Genomic DNA, 26,134 nt, shown 5'->3' on the forward strand with positions numbered 1-26,134 from the left:
CATTGACGCATCTAAATTATTTATCCAGTATTTTAGGAAGTTTTCATCAGAAAGCTGGTCCAGGTACTTATTCATCATGCTGCTGAAAACAGATGTTTACAGGGCTGTGGCTGTGGCTCAGTGGTAGCACACTTGCCTGGCATGTGTGAAGCACTGGGTTCTATTCTCAGCACTGCATATAAATAAATAAAACAAAGGTCTTTTAACAACATATACATACATACACACACATACACAGATGTTTACGTTAGTTTCTCATGGCAATGCAGGAGAGTACATTATTCTCTTTTTTAAACTCACCAGTTTTTAAGGATTTTCTGCCTTAGCACCTTGGATAAATTTGACATCACTCTCATCCACCAATAATGCTTGTTATGATGGTACTTCCCAACTAGAAATATGTATAGGCTATAGTTGTGGAGGTCAAGGTAACCATACACATTTTTAAGAAAGTAAGACAGACCTCTGTCTCTTTTAAAAATATTATTTGAATATAAAAAATATTTTAACCTGTTAATTATTATTCAAGATTGTGACTTTAATCAAAGTCTGCCTAAAGCATAATGCTTATAGAGACTGCTCTATTATGTGGGACTATTTGCCACTGTATCAGTGTTTCTCAAATCAGTCTGTTCCATAGATACATTCTGGGGGTTTATAAGTGTTATAAATTTTCATTTTGTGATTTCATTCCAATAACAAAATGAAAAATGTACTTCACCATTTACAAAAAACAAAATAAGTGACTTTTTAAAGAAAACTTTTTCAGAACTAAAGATGATGATATTCAAAATGAGATTTTTTTTTTTAAGGGATTCATGCCTTATACAAGACTGAGAAACCGATTCACATTTAAAGGTCTCACAATGCTGTATTCTTTTTTAAAAAAAAAAAAAATTATTTTTTTAGCTTTAGGTGGACACAATATCTTTATTTTATTTTTATATGCTGCTGAGGATCAAACCCAGTACCTCACTCATGCTAGGCGAGCGTGCTACTACTTGAGCCATATCCCCAGCCCCTGCTGTGTTCTTTACTGGATTAAAATGCTTAGTTCTGAATCTTAGACTTCATTTGTACTGTGGTCATTGTACATGAATGAATATATAGGTCTACAATCCTTTCTCTAAAATCCCCAGACTCAGATATATTTTAAAATTCAGAATATTTTGGATTTCAAGAAAGTAATACAATGTATTTATGAAATGTTATAACCAAGTGAGATCTGAAGCAATATTTCATAATAAAATGTTAATTTGGGGGGGAAATGTATACTTACTCTAAGGAAGGTACAAATAAAGATCCTCAATAGCCTTATTAGCTTAGCTCATGATGTGCCATTAAAAAGGTTAAGAAAACTTTCAGTTTTTAGCACCTTTTCAATTTCTAAATCATAGATATAAACTTATAGATTATCTGCTACAGACTGGAAATCCAAATAAATTTCATTAGAATTTTATAAAACACTTAAGATCAGATTAAGATCTACAAAGGCGGAAGAGCTCATCTTAAGATTTATGAACTTAATATACAAACTTTGTGATATTTTTCCAACTACTTCTGAGTATCTTTTTGTGTACTGTGGCTTGATAGCTTGGGATACAAAATAATAACTGCCTGATAAGAACTATGTCATGAAAAACTATAATGTCACAAGTACCTAAATTTATAGAGAATTTTAAATACATTTCAAAGCTGACGTATTACCTACATTGGACTATGATGTTAGTATCTCTACATCTATCAATGTAAATAAAAAAGAAAGAAAAGTCTGAGAATTATGCATTTCAGGACATTCTGTCCTGATTCTTTTCCAAGGAGTTTCAAGCAGAAACCTTTTTGCTTGTCCTACACTCACGTCTCTATTATGAGAGTTGTTAGATTCTATAGTAAATAATGCCCACCTATAAAATGAAAGGCTTCTTCCTTGAGAAAGGAATTAATATGCATAATACTAGGATATATGAAACAGAACTTTAAGGAAGTTGTGAACTTGAAGTTAAAATGAAGAAGGATAAACAATTTCAATAATAAAAATATTACAAAGGTAAAATTTAAATCACTAGCGTTTATGTTAATCACTTCTGGAGATGGTGAAGTTCAAGAGAAGGAGTTGTGAAGAGATACTGCCTGTGTTCAAACCCTAGTTCTGTCAGTCACCAAATTAGAATTACAATGATACTATACCTACTTTCATAAGATTTTAATAGAAAATAAATGAGAACCCTAAAAAAGCACTTAGAACAGAGATACAAAGTAAACACAATGAATACTAGTTGCAGACATGGTAATTATGCCAAGTTACCATTGTTATCAACTTTAAAATTACGACTTTTCTCCATATAAAGTAAATTCATACCTGTTATATTCTTTAATACAAAAATTAGGGTATAAAATCAGTAATAATACATTGGTGTTTTGAAGTTGTGAAATTATACAAGAATTTTCTATTAAGGATTGGTCTCCCTCATGACCAATAGCATCCACTGGCAAGGCAGCCAAACGTAATTAGGACTTCTCAGAAGAGTGCTGCAATCGCTATTTCATCATAAATATTTTTTTTAGGACACAACTTTCACTTCCTTATTCTATTTGTTTCCTTTGGCTATATTTTGCTATAATCACGCGATGTGTTGGAATCCTTCTTCAAATATTTTTTAGTTTAAATAATATAAAACAACTGAGAACTTTTAATATTTTATTATTAATGACCCTGAAAGATATAAATTCCTTTATAAAGAGCTGTGCCTGATGCCAACATTCTCACACACAAAAGAATTTATAAAAAATAAAGAGAATAACTACAGTACCTCTGAAATTTGTTTAAATATTTATTTTAACAAAAAGACAGCAAAAAGTGTAATGGTATAATATAAACAGGAATATAAGTACATACATATAGTTACATTAATTCATATACAACTATGTAGAACCTACTATCCTATTTCAGAATTCTTATCAAGTTAAAATACTAAATATAATAATTTCCTATCTACTTTCTAGATATTACTTAGATCATGAATTTCAGCATAGTGTCTCTAGTACTTTTAGTTACTTACTATTTTCAAACCCAGGGTCTTGCTCATGCTCTATCCTCTGAGCTACATCCTCAGCTCAAAATAGTACTTTTAAAATATGTGTTCGGGGCTGGGGATATAGCTCAGTTGGTAGAGTGCTTGCATAAGGCCCTGGGTTCAATCCCCAGAACCATAAAAAAAAATTAAAATAAAAATTAATAAATAAATAAGTGCTCATTAATATAATGCTTATTTAATGGCCCTCAAATCAGCAATTCTCATCATAAATGGCCCTCAAATCAGCAATTCTCATCATAAAGGAGTACACTTTAATAAATTATAAGGATCCACAGCAAATAAAGAATAATTGCAACTAACTCAGTTCCATTTATATGTTCAATTTTTTACAAGATGGTTTTTAAATTATTGAATCTCTTCATGCTACATTTTCAATTTTAATTAAGCATCTATGTTACTTATATTACGGTTCTTACTTAGAGTTCTGTTATTGTTTCTCAGTAATTTTAATTGTTGAAATTTTATTTTTACTATACTGTCTAAGAATTCTTATTAGTAAACAAAATATAGCACTGAAAAAATTATTATTTTTTTTAGTCATAGATGGACATAATACCTCTATTTTATTTATTTGTCTTGTTATGTGGTGCTGAGGATGGAATCCATGACTCACACATGCTAGGCAAGTACTCTACACTAAGCCCCATCCCCAGCCCCAATAGTCAGTCAATTCTTAAACACTACAAAGCAAACTTACTCAAATTTATTTTCTCCCTGTACTCTGGAGCCAGTCATTAAATACTCCTTTCCTCATTACCTTCTTTAGGTAAAATCAGTTTTGCTGAATCTAATAGGCTTTTACTACACTGAAGTGAAAGAACCATACCATCTGTTAACATTCTATAGAACTGTGAAAAAGTTGAAACCAACACTTGAGCAACTGTACCAAGAAGCTCTGAAGACCAAAGTCAGTCCTGTGCTTAAAGCACAGGATGATTCAACTCAAACTATGACAGCGTTTAACCTACAGACAGTTGTTTCTCACCATTTGGACCTCACCATACTAGCAGCCTACTAAAAATCTGTTCCATTAAATACTTAAACCTCTGAAACCTGCAGTACCTGACAAATGAACAGCATTTTTTGGTTACAAATTTAAAGAATTTATAATTTCTACTTCCTTTTAGGTTGTCTTAATGTAAGGTCCTTGCTTAGCATCTGGACAGCCATCTTAAGTGACAGCCGCCATTTTAAGAAAAATTTCACTTTACCTTCTCATTTTTGGTCATTCCACAGTGGCCTATTCCCTTTATGGGAAGGGACATCCTCAAAAGGTAGGGGGGCTACGCTTTCCTTCTCCCCTCATATATGCTTCCATCCAGACTCGCCTGCTGCTTCCCTGATCCTCACCCTTACTTAGAACTATCCCCTATTCTGTCTGCCAGTGCCTTCCCATTAACCCTTTCTGAGGTGGACCCTACTGTTTGAAATGTTTCAAGTCCTTTTATCACCTCACACCACATTCAAGTCCATTCACATTTGTCTCAATAACCCCCTCCATTTTCTGGTTCAATCCAATCCCTGGGTTCAATCTCAAAAGTAATAATTTTTTAAAATATAGTTCTGGTCATTGATAGACCTTTATTTTATTTTTTTATTTATATGCAATGCTGAGAATCAAACCCAGTGCCTCAGACATGGCTAGGCAAGTGCTCTACCATTGAATTACAACTCCAGCCCCTCCAGAAATTATTTTTAAAAAGAAAAAATAATAATAATTTTAATAAAGGCAGATAATAAAATCTCACTAATAGTCCCTGAAAACAAGAGTAAAACTAAGGGCTCCATATTGACTAATTTATGTACTGATTTTTATGCACTTTTGAAACAAAAGCATGATTAATTTAACACAGAATTAAGTAGATTTAAAATAGGATTAATCTAACTTATACATATATCTAATTAAGAAAATAAAGTTATTTTGAATTAGTGTTGAAGACTTGGGGACAGGAGCACAGGACTATAATCTCAGAGACTTGGTAAAGTAAGGCCAAAGGATTGCAAGTTAGAAGCCAGCCTCAGCAATTGAGTAAAACCTTGTTTCAAAATTAAAAATAAAAAGGTTAAAAAAAAATGGTTTGGGGGGCTGGGGATGTGGCTCAAGTGGTAGCGCGCTCGCCTGGCATGTGTGCAGCCCGGGTTCGATCCTCAGCACCACATACCAACAAAGATGTTGTGTCCGCCAAAAACTAAAAAATATTAAAATTCTCTCTCCCCCTCTCTCTTAAAAAAAAAAAAAAAAAAGGTTTGGGGATGTAGTTCAGTGCCCCTTGGTTCAAACCTCAAGGCAAAAAAAATAAAAGATAAAGTAGTACTGAAAGAAATCTAGAGTAAACCCATTTATATGACATTCTATGGGTTTGGAACAGATACTTAGAAGCTTCTGCCAATTACTACTTGAAATCAACATTGCCACAATAAATTTTCCTTTTTTTTTGTACCGGGATTGAACCCAGGGACACTTAATCACTGAGTCACATCCCCAACCTTTTTCATATTTTATTTAGAGACAGGGTCTTGCTGAGTTGCTTAAGGCTTAGCTAAATTGCTGAGGCTTGCTTTGAACAAAGGATCTTCTGCCTCAGCTTCCTGAGCCAGTGGGATTATAGGATTGCGTCACCACACCCTGCTCCTTTATTTATTTTTATTATAATTATTCAGTAATATTAATTATACAAATTAACGAGTTTCACTATGGCACTTCCATTTAGGCATATATTGAGCTTTGATTCTATCTACACTCCCCATTCCTCTCCTTTGACTTCCCCTCTCCCCATGCCACTCCACTTTTTCAAGAAATAGAAGAACTCTATTATATAAAATGTAAGAATATTTTAAAGATAACACAAAAATGCAAAATATGGGGAAAGGGGGGGAAGGTCACAAGTCAAAACACAGCTGCTGGTGCAATTTGCAAACTGGCTTACAGATGTTCTCAGAATTGAATAATAGTGATCTTCTCAATTCAAAGGAAAACAACTTTTTTATTTATAAGGTTTTATTAAAACTTTATTATCTAGTGCCATTAGTCCACTAGCAATAATAGCATATGATAAATCATAAGAAAAAATAGAAAAGGAGCATTTGATAGTCACCTCTAAACAGCTTATCTGTTTTAGGATATAATTGTTTTCATGCACAGTTGTGCTCATGGTTACCATGTTATAATGCATACATTATATGGTCAAGTTTTCTATCCCTAAAATTCTCCTTGGACTGTATGATGGAACCAAATACATATTTACCTGCTTTTTAGAAAAGAAACATCACTATGACTCCAGAAAAATCATCAGTCTAATAAAACCTAAAATCTTTGATATGTTGGCCTATAAATTCCCAAAAATACAGACATAAAAATACAGAATCCAGTTTGTTTCATACCACCCCAAGCTTCTTTAATATTCTAAGCTCTTTCAATCCTTGAGCTTTTTGGAGGGATTTAAGGTCCTTTATCCCATGCTTCAAAACTGCTCAAAGTCATCTCTCCAGATTTCTTTGAATTACACACAATGGAATATTACTCAGCATTAAAAGGCAATTGCAGATAAATGTATGGAGTTGGAGAATATCATGCCAAGCCAAAAAACCAAAGGCCAAATGTTCTCTCTGATAAGTGGATGCTGATCCATAATGGGGACGGGAAATGGAGGAACAGTGTTGGGCGAAGGGGAAGGGAGGGGAGGGGACGTGGAATATGGGGGCAGGAAAGAGGGTGGAATGAGATGAACATCATTACCCTAGGTACACGTGTGACTGCACATATAGTGCAATACTGCATCATGTACAACCAGAGAAATGAAAAGTTGTGCTGCAATTATGTACAATGAACCAAAATGCATTTTGCTATTATATATACCTAATAAGAATAAATAAATACATTTTAAAAATAAAATAAACGTCAATAAAATCAAGACCTGTGGTGAGGAGGTAAATACTTTTTCATGTTTGAATGTGGCCAACTACAGAGAGTAGAAATAATGTCTCTCACTTATCACTCTTCTCTTAGCACCTAAATACAGTAGATACACAATAAATACTTGAGTTTAAATTTTTTTTTTATGGAAAAGAAAACTAAGTTGATGGAAGTAAAAAAAAAAAAAAAAACACGAACAAAATTAGGTCAGGGCCTTTAATTGCTTAGTGATTTGTTTCCAAAGTATACAGTACAGAAGGGGGAGGGTGGGTCAAACCTGGCAAAGATGACAATCACGTGATTAAAGGTATCAGTGAAGTACTGATCTTGGGTCTCCCTCCCTAAAATCCACCACCCAAGTTTCCTGATGGGAAAAATATCATACAAATCTCAGTTAAGGGGCATTCTATAAAATTTCTGACTAACACTTAATACTGTTAGTCATCAAAAATGAAAAAAGTTAGTTGTGACATATGTACCCTAGTAATGTAAGAAGTTAACAATAGGGAAAACTGGGTGAAGTATACTCTGTATACTGTCTTACAATTTTCCCATAAATGTAAAACTATTTCTCTTGAGAATAAATGATGATATACATTATTTTATTTGGTGGCAAGACAGTATTCTCATATGATGGAAATAACGGTTATGAATACAATAGATAGACCTAGGTATCACACAAGTCTATAGCATTATGAAATTAGATAGACCAAAACAAATAAATGCCCCTTAAATTCTAGTTTCCCAAAGCATTCTTATTTCTGAACACTTCAATTATGGACTCATAAAAATTAGTTAACTCTGTCACTTCTTCATTTCCCTACATCTTTACTACAGATCATGTTTACCTTAATATCTCCCACTCATCTTATATTCAACTAACTAAACTCAACATCTTCTTGATAATGAACACCTTCTAAACCTCCCTTGCAATTATTCATTTTCCCTTCAATGGTTCTCTTTCCAATTCCCCTCCATTCCAGTTAGTCCTACATATACTGCAGTCAAACAAGCCTTCCTCAAATAAGGATTTTATGCTAGGCATGGTGGCACATGCCTGCCATCCCAGCAACTCACAACTTGTGGAACTGACGAGGATGATTCCAAGTTCCAGGCCAGGCTGGGCAACTAATCAATGCCTTGACTCAAAATAAAGCTTAAAAATGGTTGGGATGTAGCTCAGTGGTAGAATGTCACTAGGTTTAATCCCAATACCACAAAAGGGGTGGGGTGTTTATGTCATTCTCCAGATGATGATGATGATGATGATGATGATAATGATTATTATTATTATTATTTTGGTACCAAACCATATTTAAACTCCAAAGCAACGTTTTCAAGACCATCCATAGTTATTCATTTTTACCCTTCACTTGTAAACACAGTTTTTTTTAAGTCCTCACACCCTAAGTTCTATTATCCCTGTATACAGAAAATTATTACATTCTTACTAAGCATATAACATGTCTGAGAAAATAAGTCTCCTTTAAGTCAAAGACCTTATAATCCAGCTGGGGTGATAAAATTTAAAATATAACAAAGTATATGAGAATTTATTTTGTTAATATTATATTCTCAGTTCCTTATAACAGGGCCTGGCATATGATAAATCCTCAGAAATATTTATTAAATGAAAACAAAGCAGTATAGAATTCTATATTCCAAAAGAATTATATTCTATCAGAAAAGGGAAAGAATTTTCAGTTAGAGAGATGAATGTGGGTCTAAAAGTTCTATGATTCTAAGGTTCAGAGGGCAGTCAAGATTTCAGCCAGGCCTCAAGATTAAGTAGATCTTCAATAGTCAAGAGGATATATACATGTGGATTTGCAACAGAAAAATGTTACATCAGTTTAATTATAAAGAAGTAAGATTGTTATACCACAATGAGGTAGTGAATAATAAACAGTTTCTGTAGGTTAGTGGGAGAAGACTGGAAACAAAGTTTGAAAGGTCTTGAGAAGAAGCCATTCATGCTTGATATAAGGGATGTGTTCCTTTGAATGATACAATCTGCAAGATTAATGGGGGTAACATGAAAGTTCTACTTGAGAAAGCAAAAAGCCTTCCCTTATCTACTCAAACTTTCTAAGGTCTTGCTCTCCTTTTAACTCATAACAGCACCTGACTGAATCACACAGTTCTACTTCTAACTATATCTTCTCACAGTGTAAACTTTTTTTCCAAGTGTACTAATGGTTTTTAACCTAAGAACAAGGATCAAATCTAGACCTCTTTTTTCTTCCTTAAGTAATCAAGAAAGTATAGGGGGTCTCAAGACTACTTTTGGAGTACCATTTTTGCATTTATACAAAACCCAGTCACTAGCATAACAACAACCAAAAAGATAAGGAAATTAAGTTGGGTTTGGTAATACCTATTCCCAGCAACTTGGAAAGCTGAGACAGGAGGACTGCAAATTGCCAAGCCTGAAACTGTCTCAAAATAAAATTTTAAAAGGATGGGGATGTAGCTCAGAGGAAGAGCGCTTCTTGGTTCAATTTCCAGTAACCAAGGGCCAGGATAGCCTACCAGCAGAGGGGTACCACCAACAAGTACTAAGCAATAAGGTGCCAAAAGAATAAGTCCTTTTTGGTTGGTATTTTTTTTAAGTTTCATTTTGATAGTCAAATCTCATAAACTAATGATATAAATTAGTTACCCTAGAGCATGATTTCAGGGCTCCCTACTGATCTCATCATCTCATTTACTTTTCTATCTCAACTAAGCACTGGTCTCAGTGGTCAGTATATACATTTATTTTTCAACTGTACTTTCTTTTCTGCACTGACACCTATGGTACCTTTTCAATATTTTCCCCTATTAACATGACTGAGTACAATTGTTAAGCAGCAATTAAAATTCAAATAAATAGTGTTGCTATGACTCTTGACACAATTCTTTTACAGATTTAAATATTTCCTGTTAATTAGCATTTTTTAGGAAGACTGATTCAAATAAAAACTTGTTACAGAAATAATACAAATCCATCAAAACATTCACAAAATGAAACCCCACGCATTAGTAAGTACTAAAGACTGTACTTAATTCAAAATTTTCCCCAATCTCCAAAAGTTAACTTCTGACTTTTTTGAAGGGTAGGAGGTACTGGGAATTGGACCTTGGGAGCTACACCCCCAGGTCCTTTTTATTTTTGTTTTGAGACAGGGTATCACTAAGTTCTTAGGGCCTGGCTAAATTGCTGGGGGCTAGCTTTGAACTTGCAATCCACCTGCCTCAGTTTTCCAGGTCACTGGGATTACAGGCATGCGCCACTGTGCCCAGCTATCTTCAACTCTTTGACCTTTCCCTTTTATATATTCTAAAAATCAAATTTCACTCCCTTGAAATAAAATCTGTTTATGTTAAGGTTCGTATTAATATTTTTTTCAAAAGTTTAAGAAACTGCATATACACAAATCAAACTAGTATCTATTTTATCCCTAAAAAAAGTATTTTCGCTGTAATTTTATGCATTTCAGGTCATAATTTATATGTAAAACGAGAAAAATTGATATTTTTCTAAAACCACACACACAAAAACCACCCAAATGTGATTATTTCTGATTACAAAGTCAGTCATTAAGGGTTTTGAAATTCAGATTTTTTTTTTCTCAGAGTCGGGAAATTCCATAATGCACTATTACTTCCCATTACTCTGATACCTAAAACTGCTAACATTTTAAAAGATAAATCATCAAAACAACGTAAGACGGCAAAAATGTCAACACACACCTTTTCAGGACTGCAAAAGAAACATTTAAGTCTTAAGAGTCGAATGATACTTATACAGACTTGAACGATTCCTCTTTTTCCTCTTCCCCAACTCAAAATGCACCAAGATAAATCTGTATGTGAAGCTACAGCAGTTTCAAAACCCCTTGGCTACCAGAGAAGCCTCAGCCCCTAGCGCCGCTAGGGCACTCTATAGCACTCAGCCGGCCACGTGGCTGTCACAATCGGAAGGAAGAGAGGAGAAACAGCATCAACTAACCTGAAAATAAATAACCTCACTCCTCCTCGCACATCAGAGTAGAGGTAGAAGGGGAAAAAAGTCTGTTCTTTCTTTGCACGCTAAGACTTTTTTCCTCGTGAAGGGAAAACGAAGTACTAGGACTGTGTTAATGCGACTTTAAAGCAGAAATCAAGTGCAAGAAGATCCCTAGAATGCGGCTTTCCACGCAACTGGCTACCCTAACTCCCCGGAGCTGCAAAGGGAACAGAGGCATTTTGCAAGGGGGAAATGGGGGTGGAGTTAAAGAAGAGGGGAGCACCGAGGGCTACGCACCTGGACTGCTTTCCCTCGGCTCCCACTGTTCTGGGTTCCAAGCAGGCTGCTACTGCACAGGGGCAAACTCTTAAGGCTGATGGGCCTCTCCCACCACAGATCTCTTCCTCTGCCTGGAAAGAGTGGACCAAAGGGCAGAGGCAACCATGGCCCCAAAGGGGGCGGTGAACAGGAAGTGTGCATATTGCAGCGCTAAAACACTAACTCCCAACACGCCAACAGTTACCCTCGGAGGCGCCCCGGGCGCCCGCTGGAGGAAGGACAAGAGGGTGCCCGGGTCCAACATCCCGACATCCGGGACCCACGCCCGTCCACCCAACGCACCGCAGCCCGAAGTTCGCGCCTGGCCGCCTCCCGGGGCACTACTTCGCGTGGCCCAGCCAGTCCCGCCTGGGCCGGGCGAGGACTCCACGCCCGGCACGTCTCGTTCCACTTGGAGCCGGGAAACAGCGTTGCAAAGGCTCCCGAAAGGCTTGCGGTACTTCCCCAACAGCAGATCGCCCCGCGGACGAGCCCTCGGCGTCCTCGGAGCTATCCCCCAGTCTGCTGGGAGCCGACACTCGTGTCGCGGTTTCCGCCGCGACACTCCCTCCGGGCGATCATTACCTCTCAGGAAAAACTCCTAACTCCTCACGGGGCCACACTTCCCTCAGTTCGTCACCCCCGGGAGCCCACAAGCGATCCCAAGCCGCGTGCTGGGGACACCCCCGCGCCGGCGCCAATTCTTCACGGGACGAAAATGTCCGGGCGCGTCACGGGACAGCCGCCTCCGCGACCCACGCCCGGCGCCGGCCGCACGCGCTGCCTCAGCGCCCGGGAGCCGCGCCGCTCCGCCCGGGACTCACCGTCAGCTCTGCCGCCGCAGCGGGGAAGCGAGGGATGGGCCGGGAAAGACACAATATGGCAGAGCACCGCAGCTGCTCCCTGTGGCTTCCAGCAGCCGCCTCCGGGAAGACGCGGCAACAAGCAGGCAGCGGCAGCTGCGGTGGCGGCCGCGGCAGCACCACATCCCCCTCCGGCTCGCTTCCTCCCCCTCCTCCCCCCGCCCCACTGCCATGGCAACGCGGCGCCTAGGCAATTGGCTCCGCCCCTTTTTCCGTCCCCGCCTCCCGCGACCCCCACTGAGAGGGCTCGGCCCTTCCCTCTCCGTCCCCTCCCACCTCCTACTGAAGGGACGACTCGGGTGACCAGAGCGCAGGGTGACCAGAATGGCAGGTGGTGTTGGCATGAAATGCGGCGTCCACAAGGGCGGGGCTCGCAGGCAAGGAAGGGCGGAGAGGCTGTGGGCCGGTGCGGAATTTGGGCCGAACCCGGGCTGGGAAGGCGGGAAAATGGAAAGGTCTCGCCTGTCCCGGAAAGGACCTATAGGAGCGCAGCGGAGGCGCGGCGCGGCTGCTGAGTGGACGAGCGGGCGCGGGGCGGGGCGAGGGTGGCCGCCTGGGCTGGTCGACCCGGGATGCCAGTACTCTGCTAGCGATGACTGCCCTGTACTGCCCGAGGTTCTGTCATTTCCCCAAGAGCTTTCCTCCATTGGCCAAGCCTCAAAAGCGCTTTAGGGACCATAAAGCATTGCTATAAATTTAAAGTAGCGTTACCCTCACTTGAGTGAAATTTTGTAGAAACTAAGCTCCGCGAGCTTGTGGTGGGGGAAAAAAATGGACTCTGGAACCGGATCCAAAATTAGTAAGAATTGCGTTTACTGAGCGCTCACTAAGTGCTACAGACAGTGATAAGAACTTTATATGCATTGTCATAACCTTAACGCAAACTTAACATTCTTCCAGATAAAACAGGAGTATGCAGTTAAAATTGAAATTCAGATAAATGTAGCAAAAAATTTTAATATAGGAACTTTCCATTTGGGACATACTTTCTGGTGATTTTGGTTTTTATTAAATCTACCAACCCTGTACTAACTCATGAATTCTCACTTTACAGATGAGGAATTAAAGCTTAGAAAAATAGCCGGTCAAATACATAATAAAAAGCAGACCAAAGCCAGGCGTTATTGCGCATGCCTGTAATAGGGGTAGGGAGACGACAGGGGAGGCTCGGGAGGGAGCATGGCAAGTTCAAGGCCACTCTCAGCAATTTAATGAGGCCCTAAGCAATATAGTGAGATCCTGCCTCAAAATTTAAAAAAAAAGACTGGTGAGGTAGCTCAGTGATAAAGGACCCCTGGGTTCACCCTCCAGTACAAAAAAAAAAAAAAAAAAAAGCAGCAGAACTAAAACTCCATTTACTGCTATCATTATGATTCTGATAATTAAATCTCTGAATTTCTATACCTACAACTTAAAACGCTACAGTAGTGATAACCTCTCTCACAAAGATATTGAGTAGATTAAAAGAAAAGGATATGACACCTAAGTAGATGTTTAATAGAGTTCATTTCCTTCCTGAACAAGATGTTAACTAGATATTCACTATGTGCCAGGCTTTGAGTATCAAGTGAGCTGAATATGAAACAAGCTGCCTGCAGAAAATAAAACAGGTCAAGCCTTAGGGATAATGAATATTGAAGAATTATAGGCATCAGGATATATAAAAATAAATGGGAGTATTTGATCCTTTCATTACATAGATGAATACACTTACATGATTTGTCCAAGGTCATCTACTAGTTCTGCATATTTTTCCTTACACTGTCCTGGAGAGCTTCACAGCTGTGTTCACAGGGAGAGGCTACAAGGCACAGTGCACTTCAGGGAGCCAGAGTTGCTGCCAATTCTCCCTTCAGAGCAATTGCTATTGTCCTCTCATATGGACAAAATGATACCAGTTCCTGGAAGAAGAGTATAGAAGAGAGGGAACTGAGGAAAGAAGGAAGGAAAGATTGAGAGAACCCAGCTTCTAAAAGGCCACATGCTCCTCGTGCCTGGTTTGTATTATCTCTGCTGGTCATTGCTGTGGTGGCCACTAACATAAAATAGGGTCTTCATCTCCTTACAGATATATACTAATATATACCTGATATACAATATTAGTATATATTTCCCTCAACTCGTACTTGATATACATTTCATGTATATCAGGTATATATTAGTATATATTTCCCTCAACTCGAACTCAAGTGGCTAAGTACTCTTCCTCAAATCTAAAAGAATCACAGAATTTCAGAGCTGAAATACATCATCCAGGATCTCAATCTATTATGGATTAGAAAATAAATCCAGAATTTGTAGAACTCATTAGAGGTCAATAGATGAATCTATTGTACCCTTACTAAATTCTCTCTGTTGGTCTTCTTCACTGACTAATCAAACCCAGAGATGCTGGGCACTTTTATTTTATTTTGACTGAGGATTGAACACAGGGGTGCTTATACCAGTGAACTACATTCTCATTCTCTCTAAATTGCTGAATCTCTCCCTAAGTACCTGAGGCTAACCTTGAACTTTCAATCTTCCTTGTTCAGCCTCCTAAATAGCTGGAATTACAGACAGCACCACTGTGCCTGGCTCATTGCACACATTTAAATACTATCTGTGGGTAAAGCTCAAGTCTCTACACCAATATGTTACACTCTTAGTTTAAAGTCCAGGGATACTTGTATTCCTAGAGGCTATTTTAGAGGACTTTGAACATCTGTCAAGGAGAAGAGCCTATTAAAATTAATGATGATTCAGAGTTAAGTAATTTTCCAGGAGTTTATAAAAATAATAAGGCTAGGAAGACAGAACTTATCTCTTTAGGAAAAAGAGAATCCTGGCATTCAGGATCTCTTGTGAAGCTTTATTCTTCTTTCTCCAAAAGACTTCAAAGAAACATATTCATTCAATGGTAAATATTACTAAAAGATAAATACATTAGAAAATATATTATTTAAAATTCTCTCATATTTAGGCTGAAAAGTAGTAAGAACTCAAGTATGTGTTTATGTCTTCAGTGCATTTATCATTGGTAATGCTACATGTATTTAACAAAGACTGTTTTAACTAGAGTGTGATCATGAATGTATAGCTCTAAAAATAACCGGTTTATGAATAAGGAATCTAGACTTAAGCCCCATAAGGAAAAGGACCACATATTTTTCATCTGAATAGTCTAATTTCATAGGACAACTTCTTGATATAGAGGTGATATGAAATAATACTTGTCAATAAAAGAAATAACTTCCCTCAAATTATATGATACCAGGACGGGGATAAAATGTTCCTAAGTATTAGCCTACCACTTGTGCTAAAAAGTGAGAATTAAAAATAAAAGTTTAGGGGCTGGGGATGTGGCTCAAGCGGTAGCACGCCCGTCTGGCATGCGCGGCCCGGGTTCCATCCTCAGCACCACATACAAACAAAGATGTTGTGTCCACCGATAACTAAAAAATAAATATTAATATTCTCTCTCTCTCTCTCCCCTCACTCTCTCTTTAAAAAAAAAATTTTAAAAAATAAATAAAAGTCTAATTCCCCCCTTAGGGATCTTTTTCAATGTACTTCTTAAAAGCAACCACTTATATGTAATAATATCTACATTTCTATAAACCCTATAAATCCTCCTGTTGAGAAACAGAAAAAGAAAAACTCAACAAAAATATTTAAAATGTCAGCTTAAAGGCATTGGAGAGCTAATAACTTAATGAGGAATTATGAGGCCATTACCTGAGGAATGGTGGAGATCCAAGGAAATGTACTTGTCCATTCCAAACAGTTGATGAGGGAATGAACAGAAATGAGGAACAGAAATTAATGTTCAGGGCATGTTATGGGGAAAGAAGAAGAACCCTATAGAATCTACTTTGTTTGGGGCTAGGAATCCAAACAACTACACTCTAAAAGTAAAGGGGCTACAGCTCAGTTTTGAATCTTCTCAACCCTGAATTTAGATAGGGTAATTCCTTTGAGCTAATGCCCAAGCACTTGGCAGAGCAAACTAAACTCCTCCTCTGTGCAATAAAATGCATATTCTAGACTTCAAATAACTTTTTTTTTTTTTTTTTTGAGACCAGCTCTCACTAAATTGCTGAAGTTGGTCTGGTCTGGAACTTGTGATCCTCCTGTCTCAGCCTCCCAAGTCACTGAGATTACAGGTATGTACCACCAGGCCTGGCTAGTAAACTTCAAATAATTTCTACAATTTTGCAAATACAATGTCTAGTACACAATAAAAAAAAATCAGTCATGCAAGGAAATAAAAATAACAGAGCCCTGCATGGTGGTGTACACCTGTAATCTCTGCAACATTGGAAGCTGAGGCCGGAGGATTGAGGCCAGCTAGGGCAATTTAGTGAGATCCTGTTCAAAATAAAAAAGGGTTAGGGACGTAGCTCAGGGATAAAGTACCCCTGGGTTCAATTCCCAATACATGGAGTGGGAGGAGAAAGAATGAAAGAGAAAAGAAGGAGAAATAGCAGAGAACAAGAACAGACACTAAAAGTGATTCAGATAGTGAAATTGTCATGCCTAGGTTTTGTTTTGTTTTGGTTTGGTACCAGGGATTGAACCCAGGCATTTAACCACTGAGCAACATCCCTAACACCTTTTATTTTTTATTTTGAGACAGGATCTTGCTAAGTTGCTTAGGGCCTCTCTAAATTGCTGAGGCCAGTTTTGAACTTGTGATCCTCCTGCATCAGCCTACTGAGCTGCTGGGATTATAGGCATGCCCTGCTCATGCCCAGATTTTAAAATGACAATGCTCACTATGTTCAAATAAGTAAAACACAAGATTAAACATTTAGTCAAACAAATAGAAATATGAAAAAAAATCACTAACTGAAAATAAGGACTCAATAATATGTATAACAGCATATTAGGCACAGATAAAGACAGAATTAGTGAACTAAAAGATAAGTCAAAAGAAAACATTCAAAATGAATCACAAAAAGGGAAAAGGATAGAAAATACAGAACACAGGGAAAATATGTAGAAGGTACAGTGAGAAAATTTAAGGTGCATGAAAATAAGTAAAGTTCCAGAGTGAAGAATATTTGCACCAGCGAATCCCCAGAAGGATGATTTTTTTTTATTCCATACAATTGACACAGACACATGATGAACACCTGCTACAAATCTTAAACATAGTCAGAGAAAGCAAAGAATATGACTTTTAAAGAAAGCATTAGACTTAATACTGATTTTTTTAACAGAAATAACTGAAGTCAAAAAATGATAGGATGACTAAAGAGCTGAAAGCAAATACATTTTAAGAATGAAGGTGAAATAAAGGTGGCACACATCTGTAATCCCAGTGGCTCAGGAGGCTGAGACAGGAGGATGGCAAGTTCAAAGCCAGCCTCAGCAATTTATTGAGGCTCTAAAGAAACTCAGTAAGACCCTGTCTCAAAATTTAAAAAATTAAAAAGGATAGGGCTGGGGTGCTTAACCACTGAGCCACATTTTGTACCAGGGTTTGAACAAATCCTGGTTAAAAAAAAAAAAAAAGAAGGAAGATGAAATGAAGAAGTTTTCAAAAAAACTAAATGGAGAATTTGTCCCCAGTAGGTTCACAATGGCATTCTATAGGCAGAAAGAAAATGTTTCCCGTCATAAGGTCTGAAATACAGAAGGAAATAAAGATCAATAAAAACAATAAATATGTGGGCAAATATAGACAAATATCAATATAAATTATATAGGACAGTAATATTAATGTCTTCTGTAGGTAAAATATACAACAATTCCCAGGCATGATGGCACACGCCTGTAATCCCAGCAGCTCAGGAGGCTGAGACAGGAGGATCGTGAGTGAGTTCAAAGCCAGCCTAAAGCAACAGCAAGGTGCTAAGCAACTCAGTGAGACCCTGTCTCTAATAAGAAATACAAAGTTGGCCTGGGGCTATGGGTCAGTGGTTGAGTGCTCCTGAGTTCAATTCCCAATACCAAAAAAAAAAAAAAAAAAAAAATACACACACACATACAAACAATGTCAGAAGATAAATGGACTCATTCTTTAGGAGGATGAAAAAACTTAAATTAATAAGTTTGACTTATTAATCACTCTGGTAAATCAAGAATACACATGGGCTGGGGATGTGGCTCAAGCGGTAGCGCGCTCGCCTAGCATGCGTGCGGCCCGGGTTCGATCCTCAGCAGCACCACATACCAACAAAGATGTTGTGTCCACCGAGAATTAAGAAAAAATAAATAAATGTTAAAATTCTCTCTCTCTCTCTGTGCCCCCCCCCCTCTCACTCTCTCTTTAAAAAAAAAAAAAAAAAGAATACACATTGTAATCCATAGAATAATCACTAAGAGAATTATAAAATACTATGTATGTCAGTCAGGGTTCTTCAGAGAAATTGAAGTGAAGTCTTGGTAAATCCAAACCCTATAGGGTGAACCAGCAGGGTGGAGACCCAAAGGAGAGTTAGTTCAAGTTCAAAGGTGGATTTCTGGCAGAACTCCTTTTTACTCATGGGAGGCCAGGATGTTCTATTAACACGCTAAACTGGTTGGATAAGACCCACACACCTTATGGAGAGTATCTGCTTTACATAAAGTCTACTGATTTTTAAAATTTTTTTCAGGGATGGAATCCATGGCCTTGCACATGCTAGACAAATGCTCTACCACTGAGCTATATCCCCTCTTCACCAAAGTCTACTGATTTAAATGTTAATTTTAAAAAATGATTTTATATAAACATCTAGACTAACATTTAACCAAACACCTGTTCATCATACATATCAAAATTGCCACAATGAAAAATGGGGTGATTCTAATAGGAAATATGCAAATTGTAAATTAACCATTATGCTAAGCAATTTTGAATCTAAAAGGGAGATAAGAGGAAATGAAAAAATAAAAAATAATTAATCTAAATGCAAGATAAGGGGGAAAAATGAGAACAAAATGACAACCAAATAGAAACTACTAGCTGGGCATAGTGGCACATGCCTGTAATCCCAGCAGTTTAGGAGGCTGAGCCAGAAAGGTCTCGAGTTCAAAGCCAGCCTCAGCAATTTAGCAAGACCCTGTCTCAAAATAAAATATAAAAAAGGTCTAGGGAGGGCTGGGGATGTGGCTCAGGTGGTAGCGTGCTCACCTGGCATGCGTGTGGCCCGGGTTCGATCCTCAGCACCACATACCATGTTGTGTCCGCCGAGAACTAAAAAATAAATATTAAAAATTCTCTCTCTCTCTCTCTCTTCTCTCTCTCTCTCTCTCTCTCTCTCTCTCTCTCTCTCTCTCTCTTAAAAAAAAAAAAAGTCTAGGGATTTGACTCCATAGTTAAGTGCCCCTGGATTCAATCCCTGGTACCACACACCTCCCAGCCCCCCTCTAACCCCCCTGAAAAAAAAGTACTACTTACAGAAGGTGGGAGTAAGGGACAGTTCTATATTCAGTAGTAAAGTGCTTGGTAGCATGTGCAAGGCCCACAGTTTGATTCCCAAACTCTTGACATGAAAAGAGACAGAGAGAATAATTTATAAGATGATATTTATTTATTTAGTGGTGCTAGGGATGTAACCCAGGGCTTTTTGCATGCTGGGCAAAAACTTTACCAGAGCTACACTCCCAACCAGATGACAGACTTAAAACCAAATATATCGCTAATTATACTAAGTGAAAACAGATCCTTGTTTAATAATAGACTGTTTTGGTTACCTATTGCTTTGTGACAAACTACCTAAAAATTTAGTAGCTTAAAACTATATTTTGTAGCTTGGTACAGTGGTTGGCACACACTTCTAATCCCAACAACTCCAGTGGCTGAAGCAGGATTTTGTGATCCTCCTGCTTTGTCCAGTCATAACAACTTGTGATAGTTGGTTACATTAATTTGTGACCATGGGCTTATCTCACTTCTTAGCATTTTACCCTTATGTATAAGTCCTTCCTCTCGACTCAGGGAGGAGACTATAATATACTCAAGGCTAGCCTCAGCAATTATTGAGACTCTATCTTAAAGTAAGAAATAAAAAGGGGTAGGGATATAGCTAAGTGGTAAAGCATTACTGGAATCAATCCCCAGTACTGGGAGAAAAAAAAATAGCAACAACAACTAGACTTTGTTACTTTTCATGAGTCTGTGGGTCAGGACATTGGATAGGACAAAATGGAGATGACACCTCTCTCCTCTAGGTGATGTCTGCTGTGGTCAGTGTGTTCCAGATGGCATCTTCTCTCACTCAGTGGCCCCTCAGCAAGGATGACTTCCATGACTGGGTGGAGGGCTCCCTGAAATAGTCTGACTGAGACTATATTTATAGGGCCTTGTTTCTCACTGTTGATTGGTTTCTTTAATTTTTCTACAGGTAGTTCCAAGACTTCTTTTCCATATGGCCTTTCATTGCAGTCTCTCAAAGCAAATTGGAAAACCTCTTATACATACATACACACACACACACACACACACACACACACACACACACAGGGCTCTCAGATAAAGTACATTATAGTCTCCTCCCTGAGTCGAGAGGAGGGACTTATACATAAGGGTATAAATGCTAAGAAGTGAGATAAGCCCATGGTCACAAATTAATGTAACCAACTACCACAAATTGTTATGACTGGACAAAAAAAATCAAAACCTAACTATATGCTATTTGCAAAAGACATACCTAGAATATAAAAATGAGGAAAGCTTGAAAGTAAAAGGATGGAAAAACTAACCCATGCAATACTATCCAAAACATGAGGCTGAAATAGCTGTTATTATCAGATTAAGTAGACTCCAAGGTACCATTAGTGATAAAGGGAGACTCGTCATAATGATAAAGATTTAATCTGCCAACCTTTTTTAAATTGTAAGCTTTCATGCCCCCTCAAAGTATAATAAGGTGAACATTGTAGAAATACAGAAGGAATAAAAAATTTACATTTTTTAAAATATTTTTTTTTCAGTTGTAGTTGGAACACAATACCTTTATTTTATTTATTTATTTTTATGTGGTGCTGAGGATTCAGCCCAGGGCCCCACACCTGTGAGCTGAGCGCTCTACCACTGAGCCACAACCCCAGCCCCCGCCAAAATTTACAATTTCAATAGGGAAAGTGAACACATTCAGTTACCGATAGGCAGACAAAAAATTTAGTAAGAATATAGGTTTGAACAACATTGTTAGCATATTTGAGTGTAAATCATAAAGAGTACATTTCTATAGTCCTTTACTTAAGAACAAATGCAGTAGTGAAAGGGTTTGCTTGATGCTTTGACTATATCCCTTGTTGCTTTGAAACTTACATTTTTTTTTCTTTTTTCCCAACCTCCTTCTACCTGACCTTCTCCTCCCTGATCTTTTCCTGATCTTCTTTTCCCTAAACTTCTCCTTCCTGATCTCTCCTCCCTAATCTCATTTTCTCTGAATCACATCTTTTAAAACCCCCTGTACCTGCTGATGGGCAGAATCACAGCCTTTGAGACAGGAGTCCCTGTGTTTCTCCTTTGCTTGCAAAGCAGTAAACCTTCTTTTTCCTTTTTCTCAAAACTGTGTCCTCATTATTGAATTGGCATTGGGGACAAGAACCAAGCTTTTGGCAACAGTAATTCATTTATTTCTGTTTTGTCTCATAAAACTGGGGGGCGGGAAATCAGAGAATCCTGAGCCTTTTAGTTGGTTACAATTTATTTCTAGTTATTACCAAGATATATATTTTGCAGGTATATTTAACATTGTGTACCTTTACCTCATTCACAAATAAACACATTAAGTTCTTATTTATGTTCCAGGCCCTGTTCAGAGGTGAAAGCTGTAATTAAAACTAGAGGTAATCCCAGCTACTCAGTAAGATGAGGTAGAAGGATTGCAAGTTTGAGGCCAACCTCAGCAATTTAGTGAGACCCTATCTCAAACTAAAAAATAAAAAGGACTAGGGAAGTGGCTCAGTGGCTAAGCACCCCTGAATCCAATATGCAGTACTGAAAGAAGAAGTAGAGGAAGAGGAGGAAGAGGAAGGGGAGGAGAGGGGAAAAGAGAAAAGAGGAGAAGGAGCAGGAACTAAACAGCACATAGTCATATATGTGTTTTCCCTGTCTTGTACCATGTGATGCTGTGGGTAGCCTTGGGACTCTGCCAACAGGCAATCATCAAATGTAGCCCCTTGACCTTATATCTCCAGAACTACATGTCAAAATCAACCTCTTTTCTTTAAAAAGTAGCCTGTGCTGGAGGTATAGCTCAGTATTATAGCATTTGCTTAACATGTATCAGGTCCTGGGTTCGATACCCAGCACAAATATCCAGCACAAATAAATACATAATAAAATAAAAAAACTAGCCATACGCAATGGCTCACACCTGTAATCCTAGCAGATGGGAGGCTGAGGCAGGAGGATCATGAGTTCAAAGCCAGCCTCAGCAAAAGTAAGGTGATAAGCAACTCAGTGAAACTCTGTCTCTAAATAAAATACAAAATAAGGCTGGGGATGTGGTTGAGTGACCCTGAGTTCAATCCCTGGGTACCAAATAAAATAAAAAGACTAGCCAGGCACGGTGGCACATACCTGTAATCCCAGGGGTTTAGGAAGCTGAAACAGGAGAACTCAAGTTCAAGGCCAGCCTCAGTAATTTAATGAGGTCATAAGCAACTTAGTGAGACTGTGTCTCAAAATGTTGTGGTTACATGTGGTGTCTCCCAAAAGCTCTCGTGGAAGACAATGCAAGAAGGTTCAGAGAAGAAATGATTCTTCTCAAGCAGTGAATTAATCCCTTAATAGGGATTAACTGAGTGGTAACTGAAGCAGTAGGGTGTGGCTGGAGGAGATGGAAATTGGGGCGTGGCTTTGGGTTATATATTTATAGCTGGCCAGTGCAGATATCTCTCTCTGCTTCTGATCATGATGTGAGCTGCTTCCCTCCACCACACTCTCTCTCCTCAAGGAATGGAACTGGCCTCCTATGGACCTCTGAAACCGTGAGCCCTTAAATAAACTTTTCCCCCTCTACAATTGTTCTGGTCAGGTCTTTTAGTCACAGCAGCAAAAAAGCTAAGACACAAAATAAAAAATAAAAAGGGATGGGATATGACTCAGTGGTTAATTGCTTCTGGGTTCAATCCCCAATACCAAAAATAAATTAATAAAAATAAGAAAGACTGCCTTGGCTATTTGTTGTAGTAATGAAGAGTTAACTAATGCAGAAACCAAATCCTAACTCGGGCATAGGAGATAATGTCTTAGCAAAAGCTGAAGAAAAAACAGAACTTGGGGGGTTAGGGCTACAACTCAGTGGTAGAATGCTTGCCTTGCAGGTGTGAGGCCCTGGGTTCCATCCTCAGCACCACATAAAAAAAAAATATATATATATATATAAAATAATATGTATATATAGATAGATAGGTAGATAGATAGACAGCTATCTCTAGAGACAGAGAGACAGAGAACACTCTTGGAGTAGAACTGAAAAAGGGTAGGTCACAGGTGAAATCAGACCCAGCAAAACCTAGTGGTACAAATGCATGGCTATTTAAGTCGGAAAGCTGCCAGTCATTTGGGAAGTCCAGAGTATAAAAGGCTGCTCAAGTTAAGGGTTATCTGGTGGCAAGAAACAGACATTCATGCCAGTTGGCTAAAGTAAAGGAGAAATGAATATAAAAATAGGCAAGGGATTATGTGAGACCCAACTGTGGAAAGCACAGCTAAAATGACAGGAACTCCTCTCTCCTTCCTCTTTCCCGTTATCTGGTCTCCAGTCTTGGCTTTTCTGTGTGTGTGTGTGTTTCCCTCTCCACAGACTGGCTTCTCTGCTCACTTATTTGTTCACATGTGGCCTCCTATAGCTGTCTCCAATAGCAGTCTTGGCTCTCTGTTTCTGTCCCCCACCCACTCTACCCCATTCACCTGCCTAGCAACCAGCAGTTAATACCTGCCTCAGTCTCTAGGTCCCAATTCCAAATTCCTAGGAACTGTAGTCACTCTGATACAGCTCCTTCATGCTTGTAGATCAGGAGTCAGCAACCTATGGCCTGGAGGGCCAAATCTGGCTTCTTCTGCCTTTGTAAATAAAGTTTTGTTGTTGCTTTTTTCAGTACTGGGGATTGAACCCAGGGCCTAGCATATGCTAGGTTCTACCACTGAGCTATTGCCCCCCAGCTTTTTTAATCTTAAAAGTTTGAATCAGGGTCTCTTCTGTTGCCCAGGGTAGCCTTGAAATTTTGATCCTCCTGTCTTCGCCTCCAGAGCAGCTAGGATTACAGGAACGTGCCATGTGCTTGGCATGAATGAAGTTTTAATGGAACACCACAGCACACATTTATTTACATATTGTCTGTGGCTTCTTTTGCATTACAAGGACAGAGCTGAGTAATTGCAACAGAGACCCTATTGACCCAAAAACTGAAAACGTTTACTTACCTAGACCTTTAGAGAAAAAATTAAAATTGCTGATCTTGCATTAGACAGCTGGGTATGGAGACGTGAGGGGGAAGTCAACTCTGCAATCTCAGCTCTGAGAGTGGATAGCCCCTCCCACTTTCTGCAGAAAAAGGATAATGTGGGAAAGGCAGCTGACAACATATTTTGAGAAAGGAACTGTTTGAAAAGTCTAACACAGGAAAGAAAATAATCAATCTCAAGTATGTGCCAAGTTTTTCACACAAAGGGTAGAAGAATGCAAGACAGTAACTCCTTAATCTAGAGAAGTTCATTAAGATGCTAAATTTAGTAGAGTGTGTCACCCTAACCACCTTTAAATAACTTACTTATGGCAAATTTCCCAGACCCTCCATAGATAGCTCTTGCTAAGCTGAAATGGCTGAGGCACAATGTTCAATGTATATACATTGAGTTTTAAACATCCAGAAGTTTATTACTTAACAGACAGACAAAAAGAGTAAGGCAGATGGAAAAACAGGCTGAGATCTCCAGGTGGAAGGATACAATGAAATCTAGAATTTACCATTTTGGTAAACTTGAGACTTTTTTGGGGGTGAGGGCAAGAAATCTTTCATAAACAAGGTTTTTTTGTGGTGAGTAACAAAGATATTAGAATTTTAAAAATTTAGAGCTGGTTGCAGTGGAGTATCCCTTGAGAGGAGAGAGACTGAAGGGGAGAAGGGCTAAGGCAGGAGGATCACAAGTTTGACCAGCCTGGGCAACTTAGTGGTTGTCCTTTTGCATTACAAGGACTCTGTCTTTCAATTAAAAAAATAAATAAATAAAAAGGGCTGGAGATGTAGCAACTCAGAAGTAGACTACCTCTGGGTTCAATTCCAGTACCAAAGAAGCAACAACAACAAAACCTCATTATCTAAATGTCTTCTCTTGATTTAAAAATAGGGAAGTTAAGGTTCAGAAGATGACCAGGGAGACTTCATTAAACCACAACTATATTTAAAACTATACTGGAACTGGGGGTGTAATTCAGTAGCAGGGCACTTACCTAGCAGGTGTAAGGCCCTAGGCTTGACCCCCGCCCCCCACTCCAGCATGGCAAAATAAATAAATATATCATACTTATCTCTAACAAACGAGACAAACCTTATCCTTTATTAAATCTTAGAGACAAAAAGGGGAAGGGGTGACTAAAAGCTATATTTCTTCCCTACTGTCTCCTAGGGACGTCAAGTAGAGGGACAGAATACACAGTTCTTTAAAGCCCTAGGTCTGGAGGTCTGGAGGTGTAGCTCAGTGGTAGAGTCCTGGCTTCGCATGTGTGAGATCTTGAGTTTGATCCCAGCACTCTAAAAAGAAAATAAATAAATAAGTAAATAATAGAATATAATAAAAGCCCTCAACCTAGGCAAATGAGTCTGAATCCTAGCTCTGGTACTTACTAGCCCAGAAAAAAAAAAAAAAATTAAGATATTTTCTAACCCTCTTCATGCCTAAAATGGAGATAATAATTCCAGCCTCAGAGCAGTGCTATAAGGTAAATGATTGTGAATATTTAGCACGTGGCCTGGAAACTAAGTGCTCAATAAATGTTAGCTGCTATTAATATTATTTTTGTTTATT

General features: G+C 38.5%; 1 protein-coding gene across 4 annotated transcripts in view; it reads right to left on the reverse strand.

Moving 5' to 3' along the window:
• Positions 1-12,607, reverse strand: part of Foxn2 (forkhead box N2) — a 49,941-nt gene extending 37,334 nt beyond the window's left edge. Inside the window, exon 1 of one of the 4 annotated variants that reach the window (XM_021725827.3) lies at positions 12,457-12,607. The gene's annotated coding sequence lies outside the window, so the exon portion shown is untranslated. Of the gene's footprint in view, positions 1-11,296; positions 11,624-11,902; positions 12,039-12,141; positions 12,301-12,456 lie in introns of those variants that run through there. The other 3 variants (XM_013358269.4, XM_078029240.1, XM_040271052.2) reach the window with 3 other exon arrangements.
• Between the last annotated feature and the right edge of the window lie 13,527 nt (positions 12,608-26,134).

The sequence above is a fragment of the Ictidomys tridecemlineatus genome, chromosome 12 (assembly GCF_052094955.1).
Source record: "Ictidomys tridecemlineatus isolate mIctTri1 chromosome 12, mIctTri1.hap1, whole genome shotgun sequence".
Taxonomy (NCBI): Eukaryota; Metazoa; Chordata; class Mammalia; order Rodentia; family Sciuridae; genus Ictidomys; species Ictidomys tridecemlineatus.